The sequence below is a fragment of the Nymphalis io genome, chromosome 8 (assembly GCF_905147045.1).
Source record: "Nymphalis io chromosome 8, ilAglIoxx1.1, whole genome shotgun sequence".
Taxonomy (NCBI): Eukaryota; Metazoa; Arthropoda; class Insecta; order Lepidoptera; family Nymphalidae; genus Nymphalis; species Nymphalis io.
Genome location: NC_065895.1, coordinates 208,594 through 233,471, shown reverse-complemented (window position 1 = coordinate 233,471; position 24,878 = coordinate 208,594). Strand labels below are relative to the sequence as shown.

The window sequence follows — 24,878 nt, the reverse complement described above, 5'->3', positions numbered from 1 at the left end:
TACAATACCTGCATGTGGCCATACGATGCCTGACATTAAAATCAGGCAACGTGATGTGCGTGCGGAGCTGCAATCACTTGATGTACGGAAAGCTAGCGGTCCCGATGGAATACCAGCCATAGTGCTGAAGAAGTGCGCAGCGGAGCTGTCTCCTGTGTTAATGCGCCTGTTCCAACTTTCTCTCTCTTCGTGAAGTGTGCCGGAGGCTTGGAGAAGAGCTAATGTGCAAGCGGTTCCCAAAAAAGGGGATCGGTCTGACCCGGAAAATTATCGGTCAATAGCTATCACCTCAGTACTTTGTAAGGTGATGGAACGGATTTTAAACAACCAACTGATCCATTACCTAGAAGATCACTCTTTAATTAATGATCGTCAACACGGGTTTCGACCAAAACGGTCCACAGGTGATCTTCTAGCGTACGTAACGCACCTCTGGGGTGAAGCTATCGACAAGCATGGAGAATCGTTGGTTGTCAGCCTCGATATCTCCAAGGCTTTCGACAGGGTCTGGCACAGAAGTCTTCTCTCCAAGCTGCCGGCATATGGTCTGCCTGCTCAGCTATACACCTGGATTGCCAGCTTCCTACACAAGCGTAGCCTTCGTGTTTTAGTTAATGGTTGCGCTTCACAATTCTATTTAGTGAATGCTGGGGTCCCCCAGGGATCTGTGCTATCTCCCACACTCTTTCTTTTGCATATCAATGATATGCTCTCTCTTGGGAACATACATTGCTATGCAGACGATAGTACAGTGCATGGTGGATACCACGGACGCGCAGTGGCTGGGCGAGCGGAAATTGAGGAGAGGCGGAAGAATCTTGTCATTGAACTCGATAGGACGTTAGAGCTCATCGCCAAATGGGGCTCTGATAATCTTGTTGAGTTTAATGCCAAGAAAACACAGGTATGCGCTCTCACGGCGAAAAAGTCAACATTTTCCCCTCTTCCCTCCCTCTGTGGTACTCCGCTGGTGATGCAAAGCAAAATCGCCATGCTGGGGATTGACGTTCGCTGCGACCTTAGTCCAAGGGATTACATCGAGGCTGTTATAAAAACAGCTTCACGGAAACTCGGAGTTCTGAACAAGGTGCGGCGCTTTTTCACGCCACAACAACTGTGCCTGCTGTACAAAACACAGGTACGGTCTTGCGTGGAATATTGCTCGCACCTTTGGGATGGCTCCGCTAAGTACCTACTTGAGGCCTTGGACCGGTTGCAGCGACGTGCCGTACGCATTATTGGCGACGTAAAGGTCACAAACACCCTTGAACCTTTACAATTGCGTCGTGAGATAGCAGCACTGAGCGCTTTCTATCGACTGTATCACGGCGAGTGCTCTGAGGAATTATTCTCTCTAATTCCTGCTTCCCCCTTCCTTCTTAAGTCCACGCGAGCTGGTTCTCGATGTCACCGCCTAACTGTGACATCAATTCCATCGCGAACAAAGAAATTTGGCAACTCCTTTCTTTGTCGCACTTCCAAAAAATGGAATTCCTTACCAGCTCACGTATTCCCCTCCTCTTACAACCCGGGTTCCTTCAAACGAGGCGTGAAGAGGCATCTTGCGGGCCGGCAAGGCGAAGGCGGCTAGTGCAGAACGTTTTTCCCGTCTGTACTGGCCGTCGTCGCGTTTGGACTCTACTACCGCTTACCATCAGGTGGAGTGGAGTCATTTGCCCTCCCGGCGATATAAAAAAAAAAAAAAAAGCTCACGTGTTCCCCTCCTCTTACAACCCGGGTTCCTTCAAACGAGGCGTGAAGAGGCATCTTGCGGGCCGGCAAGGCGAAGGCGGCTAGTGCAGAACGTTTTTCCCGTCTGTACTGGCCGTCGTCGCGTTTGGACTCTACTACCACTTACCAACAGGTGGTGTAGAGTCATTTGCCCTCCCGGCGAATATAAAAAAAAAAAATAAATGCTTAACACGAGTGTTCAAGATCAGCACTACAACAATGTCATCAGCTCAATTTGAAATGACAATAATATATTACTTAAATTTTTGCCATTTGTGTGAGTAATCAACTCACACAAGTTTTCGTGTATTACAGAAGTTTACCGCATTTGTTCGCGTGACAGAATTGATTTAGGACTTGCGGTGTATTCCGTTTATTGTTCTTCTAAGAAACTATCCATTGTTCTGAAGCGATGAAAAGCGCCAACGAACGACGAGATGTTGGCAACCAAACTTTCGCTTACACAGTATTAATTGTATTATATGAAAATTAACACTTCGCTCCATTTCATTAATTATATACACCAAAATTATTACGTAAGTATATTTTTTTGATATTTTTAAAAACATTAAATTTATCGGAAACAGACACGTTATTACAATTACATTTAAAAAAAACACTCACTGACACAGTACAAAATATTACCGTTGAAAAAACCTTTTAGTCTGCAGTCTTGCGTCATGCGGTAATGATTCGATTTTAACAAAATTATGAACAGAATAATTAAGAACTTTCTCCGGTAGCGAAACGTTGTGATCATAATTTTTATTTCACGACCAAATGAAAGATAATTTTATTAAGGTACCGTAAAACCGCACACTTCAAACAAGTTTTAAGACAAACTTTTTACCACCTCGACTCTTTTTACGTTTATCATAAATGTGTAAGTAAGAAACAGCTGTAAATGAACCAAAACAAATATTTAGAAAGGTTTCCGATCTTCTTAGGAATAAATAAACCTTATCTAATCCTAATCCTAATCATGTTAGTAGAAGTGGCCTTGCTTAATAGACTTAAGTTCTTGAAATAGAACACAAAATAAAATAATTATTTTATAAACATTTTAGGAAATCTAAGGAATACCTCGGAAACAATCAGCGAAATTTTAATTTCTGTCCATTTTTTAATTTAATCTATAAATATTTGTTTTGTTTTTGTGTAGGTAAGCTATACGCATAAATGTTCTGTATCGATTTTTTTGGATTTTTTTTGTTGAGAGATCAGTCCTACACTGCAAGCAATTTGAGCCACTAAGCCATATTGATTATTATTAATAAATTCATAAATTTCTGATCAGGACGAACTTAACACAAAGTTAACATATTTTTTTTTATATAAAGACGCCAATAATCAGAAAACAAAAGCCGGTATTCAAATATTAAAAGGCATTGATATGCATCGCACAAAGCGCATTGGAACAGCACGTGATAATAATTACGTCGCCGTAATTCGCATGCAAATGCTGTCTTTAATTTATACGAAAAATTTAAATTAGTTTCTGCTTAAATGTGTATTTAAAATTGCTTAATATAGCAAATTTGAGCGTAATATTTGGACTAGCGGTTACAAGGAAAGAAGATAACATATATTTTTAATAAGAAGGATAGTAACAAAAGAGTTTCGAGCTCTCGTATTATTATCCATAAACACAAATATAAGACGTCTGTCATTTCATTTCTTTATTCAATTTATCTTTGTTTGATCGTCTTATATCTAAACATTTACTGTTATTTTTGAAAGGATATAAACAATTGCTTGTGATCGACGAAATTGAGTTGTTTTTTTAATATTCTCATATCTTTATTTATTTAGGAAATAAGGAAACATCTAATGTATTAGAGAGCTACTATATCATAGAAGTAACATAAATATCAGATAAGTTGCCAGAAATAACTAATACAATAAAAATACTAAAAGTAACGAATATAATTTATTAATAATAACGAAATATTTGCAAAGTGACAGTTGCTAGGTGGATGATAAATGATACCTTGGAATACGACGTGCTACATTTAAAATCCACCAGCCCGCATTAGAGCGACGTGGTGAAATAATCTCTCAAAAACTTCTTCTTAAAAGAAGAGGCCTTTCAACAAAAACAAGAACGATTTTTTAACATATATGTATAAGTTATTGGCCAATAAGACGATGTCGAGCGGTAACAGTTAACTACATCGGAAAACTATGGAGTTAATTTGCGTTTTTGCGATGAACATTGATAGGAATCGTTATGTAGACTGGATTACTGTAATTAAGGTTTCTTGCCAAAGACCCTTGTTAAGCAGACGGATTTAGAGCTTTACTCAAACCTCACTCCACTTCGGAATCTGTCAGAATTCTCGCTGAAACATGCTGATGCACTATTTTCCCCGTATGTATTACCGAGGGATATTTAGACTTTGAAAAAAAACGATCTTGATAAATTATTTTTCGTAGCAATTTTTATATTACTCTAAGCTTATTTTAATAGATTAGTTTAAGCAAAAAACAAACACATACACAGTTTTTTTCGTCTATAATGTAATCTTGTACAGAAATAGTATATGTTTTCACATTATTTATTTGTTCTTCGGTTTCTGTATATAGAAAAGTGCCACCATTGAGGCTAAAGCCTTATTTCCTTTTGAGACGAAGATTTGAAAAAAAAATATTTATAAGAAAACTCTTATTCGAATGAGAATAAATAATGGGTAAATAGCGCTGCCAGTCAAGTCATCCGTCAAAATGATGAAACACCTCAGACGTTCGATGAGACGAGTCGTCAATCAAAACGTGTTTTTAAAACGCATATATTTAGAAAATAGAAACTTCACTGCTCCAGGAAGTAATTATGAAGATTTTAAATATTTCGATATTAAGCAAGCTGATGTTGAAGAAGTGTTGCGCCATGTGTCTGTGTTCTAAATTTCATTTAAATTCATTAGTTGTTTACATAATTAACTAGAGTGACTAAAATTGTTTTTACTTTTTGGAAAAAGACCAATGGAACTGAACACTTGCTCTATTATATTTATTAGTATTTAGTATCCAATGCGCCACCAACCTTGGGAACTAAGATTTTATGTCCCTTGTGCCTGTAATTACACTGGCTCACTCACCCTTCAAACCGGAACACAACAATACCAAGTATTGCTGTTTAGCTGTAGAATATCTGATGAGTGGGTGGTACCTACCCAGACAAGCTTGCACAAAGCCCTACCACCAGTAGTATATATACTTAATTTTAAATAAAAAATTAAATTAAAAATTAATATTTCCGTTTATTTAACGTACAAGATGGTCTTAAGGATATTAATCTGCAATTGCCAATGGACTACCAAAATTGAAATAGCAGAATCTTTGTATTGACAATTGTCTAATATGTGTAATCTGTTTTAATGGAAAACTAATTATAATAATTTCAGTTGTGTTTTTCTAAGACATAACATATGTTCACTCTATAAATTGTTAAAGTTTAAATATAAAAAAATATATTACGATAAAGTGTTCCTCTAAAGTCTGTCACTGTCTCCATTAAGTACTTCCCGTGTGAACTCGGGAAGGGTGGATAGCGTATTAAAAAAAAATCGAGGCACTTACCTAATTTCACAAAACAGGAAAAGTTTCTCCTTATTGTTCCAATTGCGATGATTTAATGTACCTGTAATTAAAATTAAATATTTATATAAATTTTATATGAAAAGCAAAAGTGAAAATACATAAAAAAAATCAAATCCAAATGTGTGCTTATAGTCTACTGCCTAATCCATTTTTGTGTTGTTATTAAATATATTGCGTCGACCGCAAATAAATGGAAATGACGATATCGATATTATAATGAACTGTCTTAGTGGTCTAATCGTTAAACCAATAAGGCTTATCCCAAGGTATGTGCAAGTCTTGGGTTGGAGGAATACTTTAATCGTTTCGGTGTTACAATCCCGTATCCCGGAAAGCATCTAAAACCATACTATGACGGACTATGTGGTCCTACGTCTAATCTCTCCAGCCGTGTCGAATTGGGGTCATCAGATAACGGTACTGATGTAATACATATTGGACCTATTTGGGCGTACTTGGGCACTATAATATCTTCTAATGCGGTGAAAGTAAGTAATGTGTCGTGATATGACATTTTTATCATCTTTAGGCTTCACCTGTGTGTTAAGATTTTAAGCATAAAAAGCCTATGTGCTTTCTTAGAATTTAAGGTTGCTTTAAACCATATTTTAGGTTAGACAAGCCGACAGAGTTATTTAATATAATATTATTGTAGATTTTATTAGTCAAACAGCTAAATTAACATTTACGCAGTCTATTTAATTATACATAGATACTTCCTTTAATAGGAATATTACCAAAACCAAACCTCCAATCCACACTATTGAAATCGAGAGCAAATACGTGTTGAAAGCGTGTTTGAATAAGTTTGACAATGGTTGGTTGGTTGACAATGGTTGGTATTCATAAAATCATCTTTCAAGTAAATTATCAATTGGACAAAGTGGAATATATCGTTATAAGATATTATATTTGAACAATCCCAATGTAGATTTCAACTGTGCTATATCAAATTCACCTTCGAGGTAGGCAACCGACATACAACCATAAAAAATGTATTCCTTAAATTTTGATTATGATGCTGCCTAGAAATAACCACACATTTGCCTATCTCTTCTTACCATCACATCAATTACTAAACTAAATAACAATTAAGAGTGATATTCTATTGGTATGGACGACAGGTCCGTGGAGATTTGGTTGTTTAAATATAATAAAAATAATATAACCTATAAATAATAATAATAATATACGTTTATAAAAGTGGTAAGTGCAACGCATCTGCATAATATTTAAAAGAAAAGTTGCCTGCAAAAGCACAGGTTCAACAGAGTGGTTGTGCTAGATAGGAAATGTAAATACATTAAGCTCAAAACTTTTTAAAATGTTTATCTGTAAGCTTCGATTCACGGTTATAGGGCATTTAGACAAATTGAATTTGCATCTTCGATCTGTTTAAATAGTGCTTCAAACATTTAAAGACTAGCTTTTGTTTTCAATTATTGCTTAAAAAAAGAATGTTATTCCAAGTTAGATTTATCTGTCATCTTCCAAATTAAAAAATAAATCAATAAAAAATAACAACAATAGTTATTATATTCGGGTGCTATAGAACCTTCCGTTCCGAAATATATAAAATAATATACTTAATTAATATAATGATATTCTTTATTTATTCATGTTTTTTTTTAATAAACATTACTATTTTATTTATTTTAATACCTATCAAAATATTACTAATGGCAAGAATAGCATACGACTTTCTCTCATTCTATTTTTATAATTCTTAATATTTATAATAACAGACTTGACTTCAAGTCAAACACCTAAAAAACAAAACTATTTAAATATTCCGCAATCGCTTATGATTCTTATATGACATTTTAACTAAAATTTCATTGTATTGGATAATTGTATCGAAGTGAAATTATGTAAAGTCGATTAAAATAAAATTGTTTTTAAACAAATATTTATACATGGTGTACAGTAACAGCCTGTTAATGCCCCACTGCTGGGCTAAGGCCTCCTCTCCCTTTTTTGAGGAGAAGGTTTTGGAGCTTATTCCACCACGCTCCTCCAATGCGGGTTGGTAGAATACACATATGGCATAATTTCAATTAAATTAGACACATGCAGGTTTCCCCACGATGTTTTCCTTCACCGTCAAGCACGAGATGAATTATAATCACAAATATTAATTTTAATCTTAACATTATTTATCCACGACCTCCTACCTGCTACTAAAACAGTTGACGTCTAGATCTTTACTATCCTACATAAAATTACTCTATAATTGTCAACAATGGCTCGAGGACTTAAGTAGAATCTCTCGACCAAAATGAATGACACGAAAAGTTGTTTAAAAAAACAATAAAATTAAATAAGCATCAAATACAATTTATTTGTTACGTAAATGAATTATTTAAACACAAAAATTTTACTAGATTCTTTCTGAATACTAAATCTATACGTGCAGGGATAATCTTATCTATATGTGAATGTGTACTGAAGTAAAGACTAAGGAGAAGAATCCAAGGTCAACCTAGTTGAATAAATACAAATGTAAATTAAGTCAATAACACATGAACGTACCGAAAAATATTAAAAGATAAAAAGCACCAATGTTAACATTAGCGCCATTTTTCGAGTGTAAAAGGAAAAATTGTGCGATGATGATTATTATTATTATTTTTTTCGAGTTATATATACTATGTCATTTCTATTCTTAGTTGAAATTTTCTTTTTTTTTAAATGAAATATTTAATCGAAATTATAAGAAAGGTTATTATTGTATTTTGTATTTTTTTTTGTCATAGCCGAAAATCCTTACTCTACGCTTATTTAACGTCCACATAATTTTGTACATAATCTCCTTTTAAGTACCTAATATGCCTTACTTATTCATGTTTTTTATTTGATGCTTGTTGATAAGAATCCTACATTGAGTCATAAATTGAATATATTTAAGTCAAAATTGAAAATAACTACTTTACAAATCATAACCACGTGGAATGGTAGCAGGAATGCTAGCAGCACGGAAATACTTCGACAGGGAGTTGCTGAATCGCAATTCCGATTCTCTGGCCGTGAAATTAAGTAGCCCTCATGTCACCAGGGGAGGCAATAAGACGGGGTGCTATGTGTTTTAGAAATGTTAATGAAATAAATCAATATCAAATACGTGACAAGCGTGTTAACCATTTTGTAAATGAATTACGAGACGTCTCGTTAATATAATTTGAAATAACCTTTCTTAATGCCCACGAATAACAATGCTTTTATTAATTTCATGTAAATGACAAAAATAAAATAATGAGGTAGTTTTACATTTACTTTATTCAATAAAGTACCATGGTGAAAAAATAATTTTAAGCCTTTTTGAATAATATTTTGATTATGTAATAAATGATGATGGGATTTAAGGGGAGCTGATAACAACCTAGGCTCTCTACCGTCAACCTCACCTGCTCGTGGTACATCCTGCTAATCAACGAACGAGGCTCTGGCGACCGAAATCGTGGCGGTATAACCACACAAATGCTGGAATCCGAAAATGAAAATCCTGATAGCGGGCAGCAGCGCTATTAGTGAAAGATGTCCAGCCACTGCGGTTACCAACCCGCCTGCCAAGCGTGGTGACTAAGGCAAAAACCCCCCTATGAGCGACGACAAAAATTCACGGCCCCCAATTCCCGGTAATCACACTATTCCTGGCCACGGTACCGGCCATGGTAACGGTGCGATGGGGGGTGCTAAGAATCCCCGGGCTACGGCAGGGTACCACAAACGGCGACTGTTTCTGGCCACGTATAATGGACGCTCTCTGCGGCTGGACGAACATCTGACAGAATTGGAAGTAGAGTTAAGTCGTATTAACTGGGATATAGTAGGTCTATCAGAAGTCCGAAGACAGGGCGAGGACACGATGACACTAGATGCCGGTCACTTACTCTACTTCCGAGAAGGACACCAACCATCCCAAGGTGGCGTCGGCTTTTTGATCCACAAGTCACTCAGATGCAATGTCGTGGAGGTTGGCAGTGTGTCGGCGAGGATGGCATACCTTGTCTTAAAGATAACCGAGAGGTATGCCTTGAAGGTTATACAAGTGTATGCCCCAACGTCTACATACACTGACGAAGAGGTCGAAGCCATGTACGAAGACATAGTGAAAGCTATGTCTCGTACCAATACCTTCTACACAATTGTTATGGGTGACTTCAATGCCAAAGTGGGAGTACAAGAAGATGGTGAATCGAGGGTAGGAAAATTCGGCTATGGGCGCAGAAATCATCGGGGACAAATGCTGGTAAACTTCCTCGAGGCTCAGCGATTATTTCTGATGAATTCATTTTTCCAGAAAAAGCCCCAAAGGAAGTGGACCTGGCGAAGCCCCGATAACATAGCGATGAATGAGATCGACTTCATTTTATCCAATAAGCGCCAAATATTTAGGGATGTCTCCGTGATCAACAGGGTAAACACTGGAAGTGATCACCGCCTGGTAAGAGGCACCCTGAATATTAACACTAAAATAGAACGATCGCGGTTAATGAAGTCGACTCTTAGACCAACTCTGCCTCAGGTCGAAGCTGGTTGCGAAAGCTTCCAGCTGGAACTACAGAACCGATTTGCCATGTTGGAAACCAGGCAGGGCATTGACGACGCCACCAATGGTCTGGTGCGTGTCATCCGCGAGGTAGGCCAGAATTACTTTCGACAAAAGAGCAATGGACGTAAGTCGAAGCTCTCAGGCGAAACTCTGAACGAGATGACGAGGAGACGAGAACAGCAGAACATGACCCCATCTGAGTGTCAGGCACTTAACAGGAAGGTTAAAAAACTAATAAGGCGGGACACAAGACGAGCGAATACCCGGAATATTGAAGATGCTATAGCACTCAATAGGGGCTCAAAGGTTTTTGCAAAGTCACATACCTCCTGTTGTCACCTGACAAAACTCAGAACCATACAAGGCACAACCGTCACCTCAAAACCAGAGATTCTAGCTGAAGTCGAAAAGTACTATGGCGATTTATACTCATCACGAGTACCTCCACCTGAGTCCCACAGTGCGGATGACCCACGAGCCAGACTAACACGCCATCTATCAGACGATCTTCCCGACATCGATTTGGGCGAGATTAGGATTGCTCTCGGGCAACTTGGAAACAAAAAGGCTCCAGGAGATGACGGAATTACCTCAGAGCTTCTCAAAGCAGGAGGCACACCAGTTCTGAGAGAGCTGGCTAACATCTTTAATTCCGTCCTCCACAATGGTATAACACCGAAGACATGGAGCAGAAGTGTGGTGGTGCTGTTTTTCAAGAAGGGCGATAAAGCTCTTCTGAAAAACTACCGCCCCATTTCACTTTTAAGCCATGTTTACAAATTGTTTTCGAGGGTAATCACGAATCGTCTTGCCCGAAAATTCGATGACTTCCAACCCGTGGAGCAGGCTGGGTTTCGAAAAGGCTTCAGTACCGTAGACCACATACACACACTAAGGCAAATAATACAGAAGACCGAGGAATATAATCAGCCTCTATGCCTAGCGTTTGTGGACTACGAAAAAGCCTTCGATACCATCGAGACCTGGGCTGTTCTGGAATCCATGCAGAGATGCCTAATTGACTGTCGGTATGTCCAGGTGGTAAAGTGTTTGTACGAAGCCGCAACCATGACCGTCCAAGTACAAGATCAGAGCACAAGACCAATCCAATTGCATCGCGGGGTAAGACAGGGAGATGTAATATCACCGAAACTCTTTGCCAATGCATTGGAGGACGTCTTCAAGACGCTCGATTGGAACGGACGCGGCATTAATATAAATGGCCAACACATTACACATCTGCGATTTGCCGACGACATTGTCATCATGGCGGAGACTCTGCAGGATTTGGAAGAGATGCTAAACAGCCTGAGCGATTCTTCAAGACAAGTAGGTCTCGGGATGAACATTGAAAAGACCAAAATTATGGCAAACCGTCATGTATCCCAGTGCAGACCATGCAGACCAGTGGTCGTAAATGGCTCTCCACTTGAAGTTGTGCAGGAATATATCTACCTGGGCCAAACTATACAACTTGGCCGACATAACTTTGAGAAGGAGGCTAAAAGAAGAATACGTTTGGGCTGGGCGGCATTCGGGAGGTTACGTCATATTTTTGAATCGTCGATCCCACAGTCGCTTAAGACCAGGGTCTTCAATCAGTGCGTCCTACCTGTAATGACTTACGGTGCCAAAACGTGGACACTTACCGTAGGACTGGTCCACCAATTTAGGGTCGCTCAGCGAGCAATGGAACGCGCGATGCTTGGGGTTTCTCTGGCAGATAGAATCCGAAATGAGGACATTCGCCAGAGAACTAAAGTCACCGACATCGCGCTTAGAATTAGCTCGCTGAAGTGGAAGTGGGCTGGTCATGTCTCCAGGCGCATTGATGGTCGATGGAGCCGACACGTGTTGGAGTGGAGACCACGCTTAGGCAAACGTAGTGTAGGACGACCTGTGACAAGATGGGCCGACGATTTAAAAAAGGTGGCAGGTTCGGGATGGATGCGGACTGCCCAAGATCGGGATGGTTGGCGTTCTATGGGGGAGGCTTTCGTCCAGCAGTGGACGGCAAAAGGCTGAAAAAAAAAAAAAAAAAAAAAAAAAAAAAAAAAAAAAAAAAAAAAAAATGATTCCAACTGTAATAAGTGTAAGAGATTTTTATTTAAATAAATGAAAAGATCCTCAAGAGATAGTCAATAAACGTTATTCCCTTGAGACGAGACGAAGTCGCGATTACATCTCTTAAGTAATAAATTGGAAACCTATTCTATAGTCAATCAAGTGAAACCTGAAATTGCTCAAACATTTTGATTTACCAATTTTCTTTATTAATTGTCTGTAAGTGATTGCTTTAAGTAATAATACACCGCCTTCTTAGCTTTTTATTGAGATTTTCAAATTACAATTTTATACATTATTTGTATTACTGGTGATGATAATATGCTGACCTATTACGGTCACGGCGGCGAGTCTCAATAGAGAGTAGTCAATTGTGTTAGAGATATTATAAAATACAATAAAAGCGAAAACTCAAAGTACAATCTGTATTCTATCACTCTCATAATCCTGAGACCTAAGCCCGACCTGGCTGGAGATAGTACAAGCGCAAGAGCAACGGCTTTATGTTCTTTTGAGGCATTTCGTTATTTGTGTTTGTTATAACAACCTCCAAATTCCGTGCTATGTTTAGTTTGACTCGACGCTCGTATTGTATTATTAATGTATTATTGTATCAATGTATTTCTAACTTACTATGACATATTAAACTGATATAAAAGGCGTTTCTTATGTTTAATATCACAATAGAATGTAATAATATTTTGATATTAAAAATGTACCTGGAGATCATTCATATGCCTCACTCAGACACCAGCTCTTCACACGTTCTGCACTACTCGTATGAATATTAATGTATATCATTAGATACAAATATCACCTATAAATTATTTAAGGTCTGTTTTTGTGAAGAGAAATAAATTTTATTATTATTATATTATTATTAATTCGAGGACTGGCAGTTCCAAAAAAGAATTGAGGTTACCCAAAAGTATAATAATAATTAACTGATACGTAGTTGTGAAAACTTAATGGATAAACTGTAATTAGAAAGCGTCGCGACGAACTGAATACGTAACTAGTTTTGAATACTTTTCACAGATCATAAATCAAACTGCGTTCACTTTAAAGCCCTATAAACATTGATCTTCAAAATCTTGCTCATTAATAGAAGGATGCCCTTGTTTACTGTTATAACTTTACGCATAAATGATATTAACCGAGAATTGAATTAGTAATAAATAGCTTGAGACGCATCTTTTTAATTTCCTTACTACCTAACAAAATATTAGTTACAACTCTAGAAAAGAAAAGAACACTGTCTCATCATGGTCTTCCAGTCAGCCTTTGAGATCAACAAATATCCATGAATTTTTTTTATTTATATATTCTATAACATAAAGAAAAACATGATGTAAATATGGATCAGTCAAGTCATTTAATTAGTTTTAAACAATACAAAACTTAATAATAGCAGCTAAGAAACCACTACGGGTTATACACGTGCTATCATTAGTCTACACTACAAATTTATACATTTAAAAGTAGTTAGTTATATTAGTAATAGTTTTCTTTTATATTAATTTCGCTAGTTTTTAGTTTTTAAATAGTTCGCACTCAGAATGTTACATTCTATGCCAATTTAAATGATACTGTGATTTACATAAAAAAAATCAATGTTTGTTTGGTAAAAAACCGCAATTCTTCATTTGTTAGTTATCTGTGGATTTCAGGCATAAGTATAAGATAAGTACTCTCATACCTGTTTGGGACGACTTGTTGACAACGTCATTATATTGAGCTTAAAAAGTTAAGTAGGAATCATATAAGATGATATAATAGCTATTGTTCATTTTGCTTGTTGTTCAGATATGTATTAATAATAATGTTGCTTATTGTAATAACAATTCGAAAATATAACAAAATAAAATATTTAAAATTTTCTGTCGTTTAAAATGATTTGATAATTATTGCTTGATTTTAAAAAGTATATGTTGTGATATTTCGAGTGAAACAGAACTAAATACGTCAAGTCAGAACTATTTGTTACATTCGGAAAGTAATTTTACAAGACAAATTTAATTTAAAGCGACCAATGGTTTCAAATGTAGATTCTAGCACATTCGGAGATATTAATAAATGTTTGTAAATGAAGTTCTTATACAAAATAACATAACATTTACTGTTACAACATGAGGTTTGAACCCGGAACTTCAAGAGCCACTAGACATTGTACGGAAGAATCCTTCTCTAAGGCTATATAAATAAGACACAGACTATCTCCGTAACAACGTTGCTCTTATTACGAGTTTCCCTGTTACAATATTAGCATTGGATTTGTTGACGCCGGATACACAAACCAACCGACACACACTCGTTCAATATTTATATTCCGCAAAAAATGTAGTTTCGAGGACAACTTGATTACATTTACGTAATCACTAGGACACACATGTTTGGTACTGCAAGATGTAGACGCTGCAATATATGTACATATAATATTTTAGAACTTATCATTATTCTATATAATTTAAACTCTCAAAAACCAACGACCCACCATTATATCAGTATTATAATCTACAGTTGTACTAGTAGTAGGGCTTTGTGCAAACTCGTCAGGGTAGGTACCACCCACTCATCAGATATTCTACCGCAAAACAACAGTACTAAGTATTGTGGTGTTCCGGTTTGAAGGGTGAGTGAGCCAGAGCCAATTACAGATACAAGGGACATAACATCTTAATTACCAAGGTTGGCGCATTGGCGATGTAAGCGATGGTTAACATTTCTTACAAAACCAATGTATATGGGCATTGGTGACCACTTACCACCAGGTGGCCCATATGCTCATCCCGCCTACCTACACTATAAAAAAAAATATAGTGTTTGACATTGGCAGTATGAACGCAACCTATGAATATATATATAAATAAATTAAAATAAAACATAATATACAAACTTTAATCGTATCAAATCTCACAACTTTCCGTGTGCGCCGCAATGTTCTTGAAAAGGGATACAATGTTTTCTCTTCACGTATAATATATAAGATTACGGTTTTTATTTTTCTTCTATTATTCCTTTTTTGTTATTTTTTAAATAGTAAAAAAAAATTTGATGCAATTATTTAGCTTAATTTAATAAATTAAAACTAACGAAGTCTCAGTTTTAACTACTTATTATTTTAATCGATTCGTCATATGTATAACAGCAGCTGATGACTTAAAAAGCAACTAATGAGCGTACAGTGTTTAGCTACAGGAAATCTGATTTTGATCAGCGTTGTAAAAGCTGGCGGCTGTTTGCACTATATTATGTTTAAAATCAATTTTCTTATCTTTATTCGTAACACGCTTTGATCCACGATTCGATGAAGACATTGTGTTACAAATTTGAAATTGAACCAGGAACACAGTTTCGGTTATGTAAGTGATTATAATATTTTCTATTGTTACAAAATTATGTCAATATGAAATCTCAGGAGACTCTTCGATAGGCATACACGTATACTACATACATGTATGTAGCTTTTAAATATGCAGGGCAAGGATCTCCTGCTTAGGAAAAGGTTAGGGTTTGGGAATATACTTGGCAGAATTCTATGGCCAGGTTTTTGTCACCGAGGAGCTCGACATGAATTATTAATACAAATGAAACGCAGGAGAAAATCCGCATCGCGGCCTAAATCTATATTTTCTATTTACTGTATGATCTCGACTCTCTGATATTTAAATATTATATATATATCTTTTCTAAGGAATACCTTTACTAGGTTATCTCTAGATGAAAGAGGTTTCAAGACTTTTGTCCAGAAGTGGACCAGTGCTGCAAATAATTTACTACTAAGTGCGAAAACGAACTCGTTACGAAGTAACAAATACGTTAAAATTGTGTTGTGTAGGTTATGACAAAATTAATTACATCAGACTTTGTATTCGAATGCCAATATAAGCCAATATCGTTATAACGACTGTCAGCTTATATTGAAAATTCAAATACAGAATACCGAGTAACAAATGTATAGACGTATCAACTCGACATTTCAGCGCCATTAAGAAACCAGTAACTGAATCACATTGAGTGTCACGTGACCAATCACACGCGTCCACTCGTGCAGGGTCACTCGCGCTCGAGTACACAGTAATTGTCTTTAGACAAATCTGGGCAAACTATGTCTTATGGAGTATTGAAAAAAAAACGTTTACAATACAAAAGCATTCTTTATCAATTGACATAAGGAATTTACCCAAACAACGGAGATAATTTTATATGTAATAACTAATGAAAAACCTTTACAACTCCACATACAAGACCTTTCTCCAAATGAGCCGAGAATCGGAGCTCGACTGGCGCACAAAAACAACGTTCGAATATTTACTATCTAAATTTGATTTATAGTCAGTGATATCTTACGAATGACATTATCAAAGTTTATCACCTCTACATAACCTACCTAAATCTAATGGCAACTTTAAAATGATTAATCCAGCGTAAAGTTAAGAGCGTTTTCTTTCAAGTAAGATCGTGTGGAAAGTCCTCTCATCTCATCGGATTTTGAAGTTGAGAAATAGAGAGTGAATCTGTTGGCTGATTGTTAAGATTGGCTGTAATGGCTTAAAGTCCTCAAGTGCATGCGAGAAGTTTGTGTAATAATAATATACCCAAAATATTTTTTAATGTCATCAATACTATACAATGTCTTTATTAAAATATATAGATATCGTGTGGGCAAAAATGTGTTCTGAAGTTTTTGAACATTTTTGTTTGCTCAATAATGGTTTAATCGACTCCATGGTTATGTTCTTTCATCTAATTAACGTCCAGTAAGCTGAACAATTGAATAGTATCATTACAATCACTTTGTTAAGCTTTTTTTGACATACAACAACTATGTATTCAGATCATTTAAGTAATAAAGCACTGTATATATAATATTCCTTGAACTTGCTTTGACGCATAGTGCAAGGCGGGCTGGCAGTATTTTCATTATATATATTAACTAGACCTGAAGATTCAAAAATTTAATTCGGCAAGCTGTTCTTGACTATGTTTTCAATTTCCACGCTTGTTCATTCGAATTACAAGCAATAGGATATCCATATATTTACAATAAATCTCCAACACAAAAAAGCGCACGGCCAACTCGACTGCGTAAAAAATGGCCTAAAGCTGGACACGAGCCAGCCGTTTGAAACTTTAACTAACAGTTACATTCCAAGGTTTCTTTTTAACATTTTATAAAATGCGATACTGCATACATAAATTGTAAATTAAAATGTAAAGTACAAGTACAGCCTGTCGTTACCCTCTTACATTTAAACTTTTTTTTATATAAAAACATTATTTTTATCGTTTTTATTTTATTTATTCAAACTTGTAACGGTCTATATTAAAATGTTTAAAAATATATCGAATATTTAAGCAAATTATCTTAATTATAATACACTTTAACAAAATTTAGATCGGTCGCAAAACAAAAACTTTATACAACTGAGTTAGCACATCCTTAATGAATGTATTACTAACTTTTTAACTCAACACTTATTTCTCTCCTCACGCGACTGAAGTGTTATGTCACTTGTTAGAGGAAATTCATCCAAATTAACTATATTATAAAAATGAAATGCACCCTGTTGTCTTTGTATAATATTAATGAAACATTACCGATTCGGATTTTGCCGAAGGATGTTAAATTGCTATAAAATTGAGTTAGCTACTTGAAATCTTAATAATAACACGAATTATGTTATCAAGTACTAAAAATTAACGTTTATACGTAAAGCCATCACTTAACAATTGTCACTTAAAAATAATTAGCAATTTAGTTACTAACTGTCTACTAATAATATGTGTAATACGTGTAAATCAGCCTTAAGTGCAAACTCGAATCTCATCACGGAACAAGATCGTAAAATGTCGGAAAGTGATACGCGACATTGATTATTATAATTATGGCATGTAAAGGACACACAGATCAAAATAGCTTATCACCATTAGTCGGGTTTCAACACTTGTTGAATGCGATACGAAGTTTCACTGATTAAATCTTATTCAGAATCAGCATACCATAATTATGCATAACGAAGAATCACATGAGACGTATCATTCAAAGCAAGGTGAATTTTAAACTCGCTTGACAAGCCACCGTAACGCGCTACTTGCTGAGTTAATTCAATTCATTTCCCTCGAGATAGATTTCATAACTTAATATGTTAATTGGCGTAAGTTAGCAGTGCAAGCGAGTCATACTCTGAAACCATATTGAGGCTTATTTGTATACAAATAATTATATCAAATTACATATGGAATTCTATTTCATAATTATATATATCCTAATGACACTTATGATGTCCTCTTCACCGAACGGCGAGATATATATTTTTTTTTTTATAAAATAGGAAGACGGACGAGCATATGGGCCACCTGATGGTAAGTGGTCACCAAACGCCCTTAGACATTGGCATTGTAAGAAATGTCAACCATCGCTTACATAGCCAATGCGCCACCAACCTTGGGAACTAAGATTTTATGTCCCTTGTGCCTGTAATTACACTGGCTCACTCACCCTTCAAACCGGAACACAACAATAATAAGTACTGATGTTTTGCGGTAGAATATCTGATAAGTATCCACTTACTACCTACCCAGACGAGCTTGCACAAAGCTCTACCACCAGTAGATAGCCATTCTTCTTAAAAATTGAACATTTATGCAGAGTTATTAAAGCTTTATCACAATCAGCTGTATCTCTTCCAGGCAACCCTTAGTGAAGATTTAGATAAGCCAAAAATCGAATACTTACAATTAACTATACACATACATATAACTGATAATATATATGAATTGTAAATGTATATATATAGTAAATATGTGCACTCGCTCTTGCTTCACCGGTCTCTGTCGTCATTTGCTTTATGATTTTTAACAAAAAACCCAGATTATAAATATTTTTTGATGCGTGTTTTGTATTCTGAAATGCTTAAATGAAACGCTTGTGCAAAAAATGATATGCTAAAATTTAATTAAATTTCATAAGCCTATAGGATTATTTCCCTTTCATATTACTTATCAAGTTAAATTAATTTTAATTACAGATACGTAAGCAACTTTTTTCATGCATCAGCTAATTGAAACGTATTTTTCAATATTATATTTAATGCCAGCTCCCTCGACTGCTCGTAGCGATAAAAACCTTTTTACTGAGGATTTATTGTGTATAATAAATTTGTATTCAAAAAACGTTCGGAAAATGTGTTTATACTTATGCAAAAATAATTACTCTCCAAAAGTATTCATTATAACGATGAGTCCAGTCCTTTGTTATTGTGACAGATAGATTTGTTATTATTTATTATATACATTTAGAACTTAGTACGATTTCAATGCTTTTTATTAATAATATTGTGTTGATACAGCGTCGTGGACCAAAGCGGAGTAAAATAGAGTGAAATCGACTTGTGGCTGTCAGTAGAGCCAAATAAATGAAATTTCGCTGAGCACATACTATCTCGCGCTCAGCCCTCTCCCGATTTCTTCTTCCTTACCAAACGAATAGTTGGTGTATTGAGGAACTATGCTGTATGTCTGATGAAATTTCGTCACATGTCTATCCACCGACTCACTGTGGAACAGCGTGATAAAATAAACTACAAACGTTCTCCTCAAAAGAGGAGAAGATTTTAGTTCAGTGTTTTTTTTTACTTTTGCGCAATATTAATAGAAATTAGAACTTTATAATAAAACGATATTGAATCAAACTGTACACCTGAGCGCAAGAATGGCGCACCGTGTCTTTAAAAACTTCTCAAACTACGACCTTCTACCAAAAATCAATTCCAACTGTCAAAGATTTATGAAATATGTCGATATAAATTGGAGGTAACTTGAAAGTGAATAAAATGTCTGTATTTCTGTTAGTCTATTTAAAACTAGTTACGTATTCAGGATGTGTCAGCGCAGTGCCGTGTAATTTATTCATTTAGTTTTGACATTATGAATTCATTAGCCATAATTTATTGTTTTAGCTTAATGGTGACATATTCTTCTGAACTATATACAAATATTTTTTTTATAGAAAAAGTTTTTTTATGAAACTATTAGGGTATAAAAAGTTAAGGAATACAAGAAAATTATGGATGCAAGCAACGAGTAAATAGGAAAAATATATTTATAGCCTTAATAATTAGATTATTAACTTTATCTCGTAATATGTTTGTGTTTGGTGCAATTGTAATACCACCTCAACGATACCACCATATTTTTTAAATAAATAATCATCTCATACAGAAATATGGCCTACTATTAGAACACGTTAATACTAACCTGCAATGTTTGGGTTCGCAACAGGGCAAGCACGAGTACGATATTTCGAATCGGTAGTTGCTTTATATACAAATTGAAATTGTAAAATGACGATTCAAAACTGCTTGTGAATGTCTACTTGAATAAAATATGTTATGACTTCGAGTTTGAGTCTCGTGCTCAGTGATGAAGGGAAATATCGTGAGGAAACTTGCATGTGTCAATTGAAAATGTCCGACATGTGTATCCATCAAGCTGCATTGAAGCAGAATTCGCTCCTAATCTCTTCTCCTGAGAAGGCCTTAATCCAACAGCGAGTCATTAACAGACTATAATAATTTATATATTAAGCAATAAGCGTGTTAACAATTTTATCTCATTAATTGATATTTTTCTAATATCAATTGTAATAATGGATAGGTATTTTATTACTACTATTAGACGCATTGTGCGTGCCTTATATCTGATATATATCTGATAATATCACATCATCCAATATTAAAACTACTTTCATAACATATAATATATTTGAAAGTTTAATAAGTTTATTAGATAAGGTCATCAAATAAAGTTTCTATTGAACTATGGAATCGTCCTTAAGTGTACAACATACATCTCGAAGCGTCTGAGACGTGTTTGTTGACACAGTTTGGAACTTTAAACATGCCAGTGAGAATCTTCCAAATGCTCCCATTTAGAAAGTTGCCGACTTATTTATGTATTGGGAACAAAATATCATTTGAGGAAGTAACTAGTTGAAGTTTTAGGTCTGCATCCTTATATTGGAGCTCCTAAAGTCTTTTATTTGTAGTTTTGGCTCTAGCAATTTTATTTTATTGTCGTGGTAAGTTTTAAGAGACGTGTAAGTATTAATTACACAAATACTATTGTTTATATCAGTTTTACTGGTGGTAGGGCTTTGTGCAAGCTCGTCTGGGTAGGTACCACCCACTCATCAGATATTCTACTGCAAAACAGCAATACTTGATATTGTTGTGTTCCGGTTTGAAGGGTGAGTGAGCCAGTGTAATTACAGGCACAAGGGACATACAATCTTAGTTCCCAAGGTTGGTGGCGCATTGGCAATAAACGATGGTTGACATTTCTTACAATGCCAATGTCTAAGGGCATTTGGTGACCACTTACCATCAGGTGGCCCATATGCTCGTCCACCTTCCTATTCAATAAAAAAATTAAAATAAGTTTATAATTCTTTAGAAATCTAAGTTGCATTAATGTAATATAGAATTACTTAATGAAATAATACATTTGATTTAGAGGCCTTTCAGTAAAAATATTTTATTATTAATCAGCTTTGAAAAACCAATAGAAAGGTTACTGTATTAAATGATTGAATTTACAATTACTTTTTCTACATAACGCTTATAATTTATACCTATTGTATTAACATTATACGCGTATGTCGGTTTGAATCTATGCATTCATAAAACTATTCAGCAAAAGTACAGTAGAAGAGAGACACGTCATATTCAATAACACGTGGGCGTTGAAAGAACTGACTAAGAAAGGGTTTTTTTTCTATCAAATACAATTGTCAATAGCACATAATTAAGCATAGACAAAAGCAGCAAGCGATGTAAAGCTAGACGTCAAAAAAAATGGTAATTAAAGTCTAAAAAATGAGCTCGCAAATAATAAAAATATACATTCATAGAAAATTTTGATAAGTTAAATATCCTTTTTTTTTCAACATAAATATTTACTGACATTATAATTAATTGAACCTTTAAAAATAAGAAGTACAGTGCTAATATTTTTATAATGAGTTATTTTACATTATAAATATTTCGCTTTAAAGTATATTTCATTTTCTCTACTACAATATTATTTTTCATATCGGTAAAAAAATACAGTATGATGGAGCAGAAATCTATCGAGTAATACAAATCACTCGTTTGCAAGTCATTTAAAAATAAAATCAGAATATCGGAGCGGAGCGTTGAATCGATTATGCGACATACGACCACCGAATAAATGAATGCATGGATGAGGCCATATATAGATAAGCATATCATTTTTCATGTACACTCATCTACAAACATGAAAAATTATATACTTATTATACATTTCAGAGACAAATGAAGCAATTCTTATGCTCTATGTAACTCTTTTTATTTTTGTTTAAATCTGAAGGGGATTGAAGATTAGGTTTCCACTCTGGTGACTCAAATTCTATTTAAAAGCAAAGGAATCTCGCCTTCTGTCCTTTATCATCGGCATCTGAAGATTTAGATCGCATGGCTACACCACTACACAAAGTCCTGGAAAAGACAAACGGGGATGGCTGGATCTACCGGCTTAAATTAGTTCCACCCTTTTATTGCTGGTTGATGGTTTCGTAGTACTTTATAGAATAGTAAACTTCGCCTACATTTGAATCTTGATATACAGAACAATCATCAGCTTTATATCCTTTAGTGTTTAAGTAACTTAAAAAATAAGAAGTTTTAACTGACACTCTTAACAAGCGATATGCAATTATTATGTTTGCATTACTATGGTTTTTTTATATAGAATAGGAAGGCGGACGAGCATATGGGCCACCTGATGGTAAGTGGTCACCAAACGCTCTTAGACATTGGCATTGTAAGAAATGTTAACCATCGCTTACATCACCAATGCGCCACCAACCTTGGGAACTAAGATGTTATGTCCATTGTGCCTGTAATTACACTGGCTCACTCACCCTACAAACCGGAACACAACAATACCAAGTACTGCTGTTTTGCGGTAGAATATCTGATGAGTGTGTGACAATTTGACGGCCTGATTTAAGTGACATTGTAATGTCACGGGGTCATTACAATGATATTAAATTATGATATTATATTATCTAGGTACATTATGAGTGAAGTTGGAGTTGAGTCGAGCGTTCTGATTGGTCAATTCTTTTCCATTTGCCATTTGCAAAACAATAATAGTAAACATTGGAGCGTGTGCGCAATCTACTGTTTAATTATAATATCACTAGTGAAATTGTAATAACACGGGTTTGACAATAAACCTGCAATATATATACTCCTGACATAGTGCATTATCACTTATTGTCAGACATCCTGCAAACAAGTATCGAAAAACTGTCCAATGTTTTGTTGTGCTGGAAAAAACACACATCACTCCCCCGCTCCAAGACGACCCCGGAGTATTGTTCTAGCACTCGACCCGTGTCACGTCAAACGACCCGCGGATGAAGACAATTCTCTTCGAGATTGGTTGAACATTGAATAAATTAATTTATCTTAATTAGATATTCAACTTATATTTATATTTTTTTAAAATTATTTAATGATATTACTATAAATACAATGAGAAATACGAATTTGTTTGCAAAAAAACAAACAAACATTGTGGACAGTCTCGCAATAGTAATAGTAATACATGACACATTAAAATTCATATGTTTCATCCGAAAATAATATTATTGAAAGTTTTAATATTTTCAATACAAATATGGCATGAACAGACATAATTTTATAGTTTTAAGAAATGTGTCGACTGCACGCTATAAAGGATTTCTGAAGCTATTTAATAATATTGAGCACTTTAAAAGTCGATATTTCTCCATTGAATTTCAAAGCTAATGTAATATTTTGCTTAACACAGAAGTTTGCTGTTCGTTCCGGCAACGTAACTTTATCGGATAGCGCCTTTCGTTGGAGATCATGTAATAATCAGTATACATTAATAATAATAACTTCGTTACAAATTTTAACTCATTATGTAATTCATTCAAAATTTAAGCGTAATTTGGTTGTTACGACACTTTGTTAAACGCGCGAATGTTTTTTTTTACAATAAATTGGTAACCTGTAAACGTTTTATAGCGGTAGCATAGCTTTTATTTTAATTTATTTGTATAAATAGCGATTTTTAATTGAGCGTAATAACTCACTAGTATATTATTATTTTTTTTCATTTTGTTTATCAAATAAATCCTTTAGACAATATACTATAAATATTAAAGCGAACAAACCAAATAACGTTTTATTCCTTCACTCTCAATCTGAAGGAACAGCAACCCAAGACGACCGGTGAGAGATAAGGCCGCATTACGAGCTCTCAGAGGCACGAAAGTAGTTCTGACAGTTATCAAACTTCATTTATTGATCAAAGTGGTGATACAAACCCAAAACCTCAGGAATAGGAATAGGTATTTTAAACTATCCCATGCAAGGCAGTCAAAAAAAGTATACGAAAGCTTTCCTGTCCGTATGACTTTTGTAAATTTAAACAATAAATTGAATTAATAAGTAAGAAATGCTGCGCTTATCAAATATATTTAAATCAAGTTTTTAAATCTTGCCTTTTATTATTTATGTTGTATTATTATACAGCCACAGCGGATCACGTATTTAAATACAGGTCACTCACGTTTTCTCACCATCGCTTTGTGAAATCTTTGAGTCTTCCCCATAGCGGTCTCAAGCGTTATGCACGTAAGGCTTCATTTATTCCTGTATATATTACAGAGTATATATAACATATACAATAACAGGAAATAGCTTAAAATGAATAATTAATAACGACTTTTAAGAAAACTCTTTTAGAAATTCTTCGACTTCGTCTGCGAAGTATGTATCGTAAGTACCAGCGTAATTTAATGTATTTTAGTTTCAATTAATCCAAATGGTTGATCTGAAATTATTGCACGCAGGTCTGTCACTAAAGTCAA

The 24,878-nt window shown here is 35.1% G+C and overlaps 1 protein-coding gene across 1 annotated transcript in view; it reads right to left on the bottom strand.

Moving 5' to 3' along the window:
- Positions 1-24,878, bottom strand: part of LOC126770201 (somatostatin receptor type 2) — a 130,483-nt gene that overhangs the window by 80,828 nt on the left and 24,777 nt on the right. Inside the window, exon 2 of the mRNA XM_050489461.1 lies at positions 5,311-5,371. The gene's annotated coding sequence lies outside the window, so the exon portion shown is untranslated. The remainder of the gene's footprint in view (positions 1-5,310; positions 5,372-24,878) is intronic.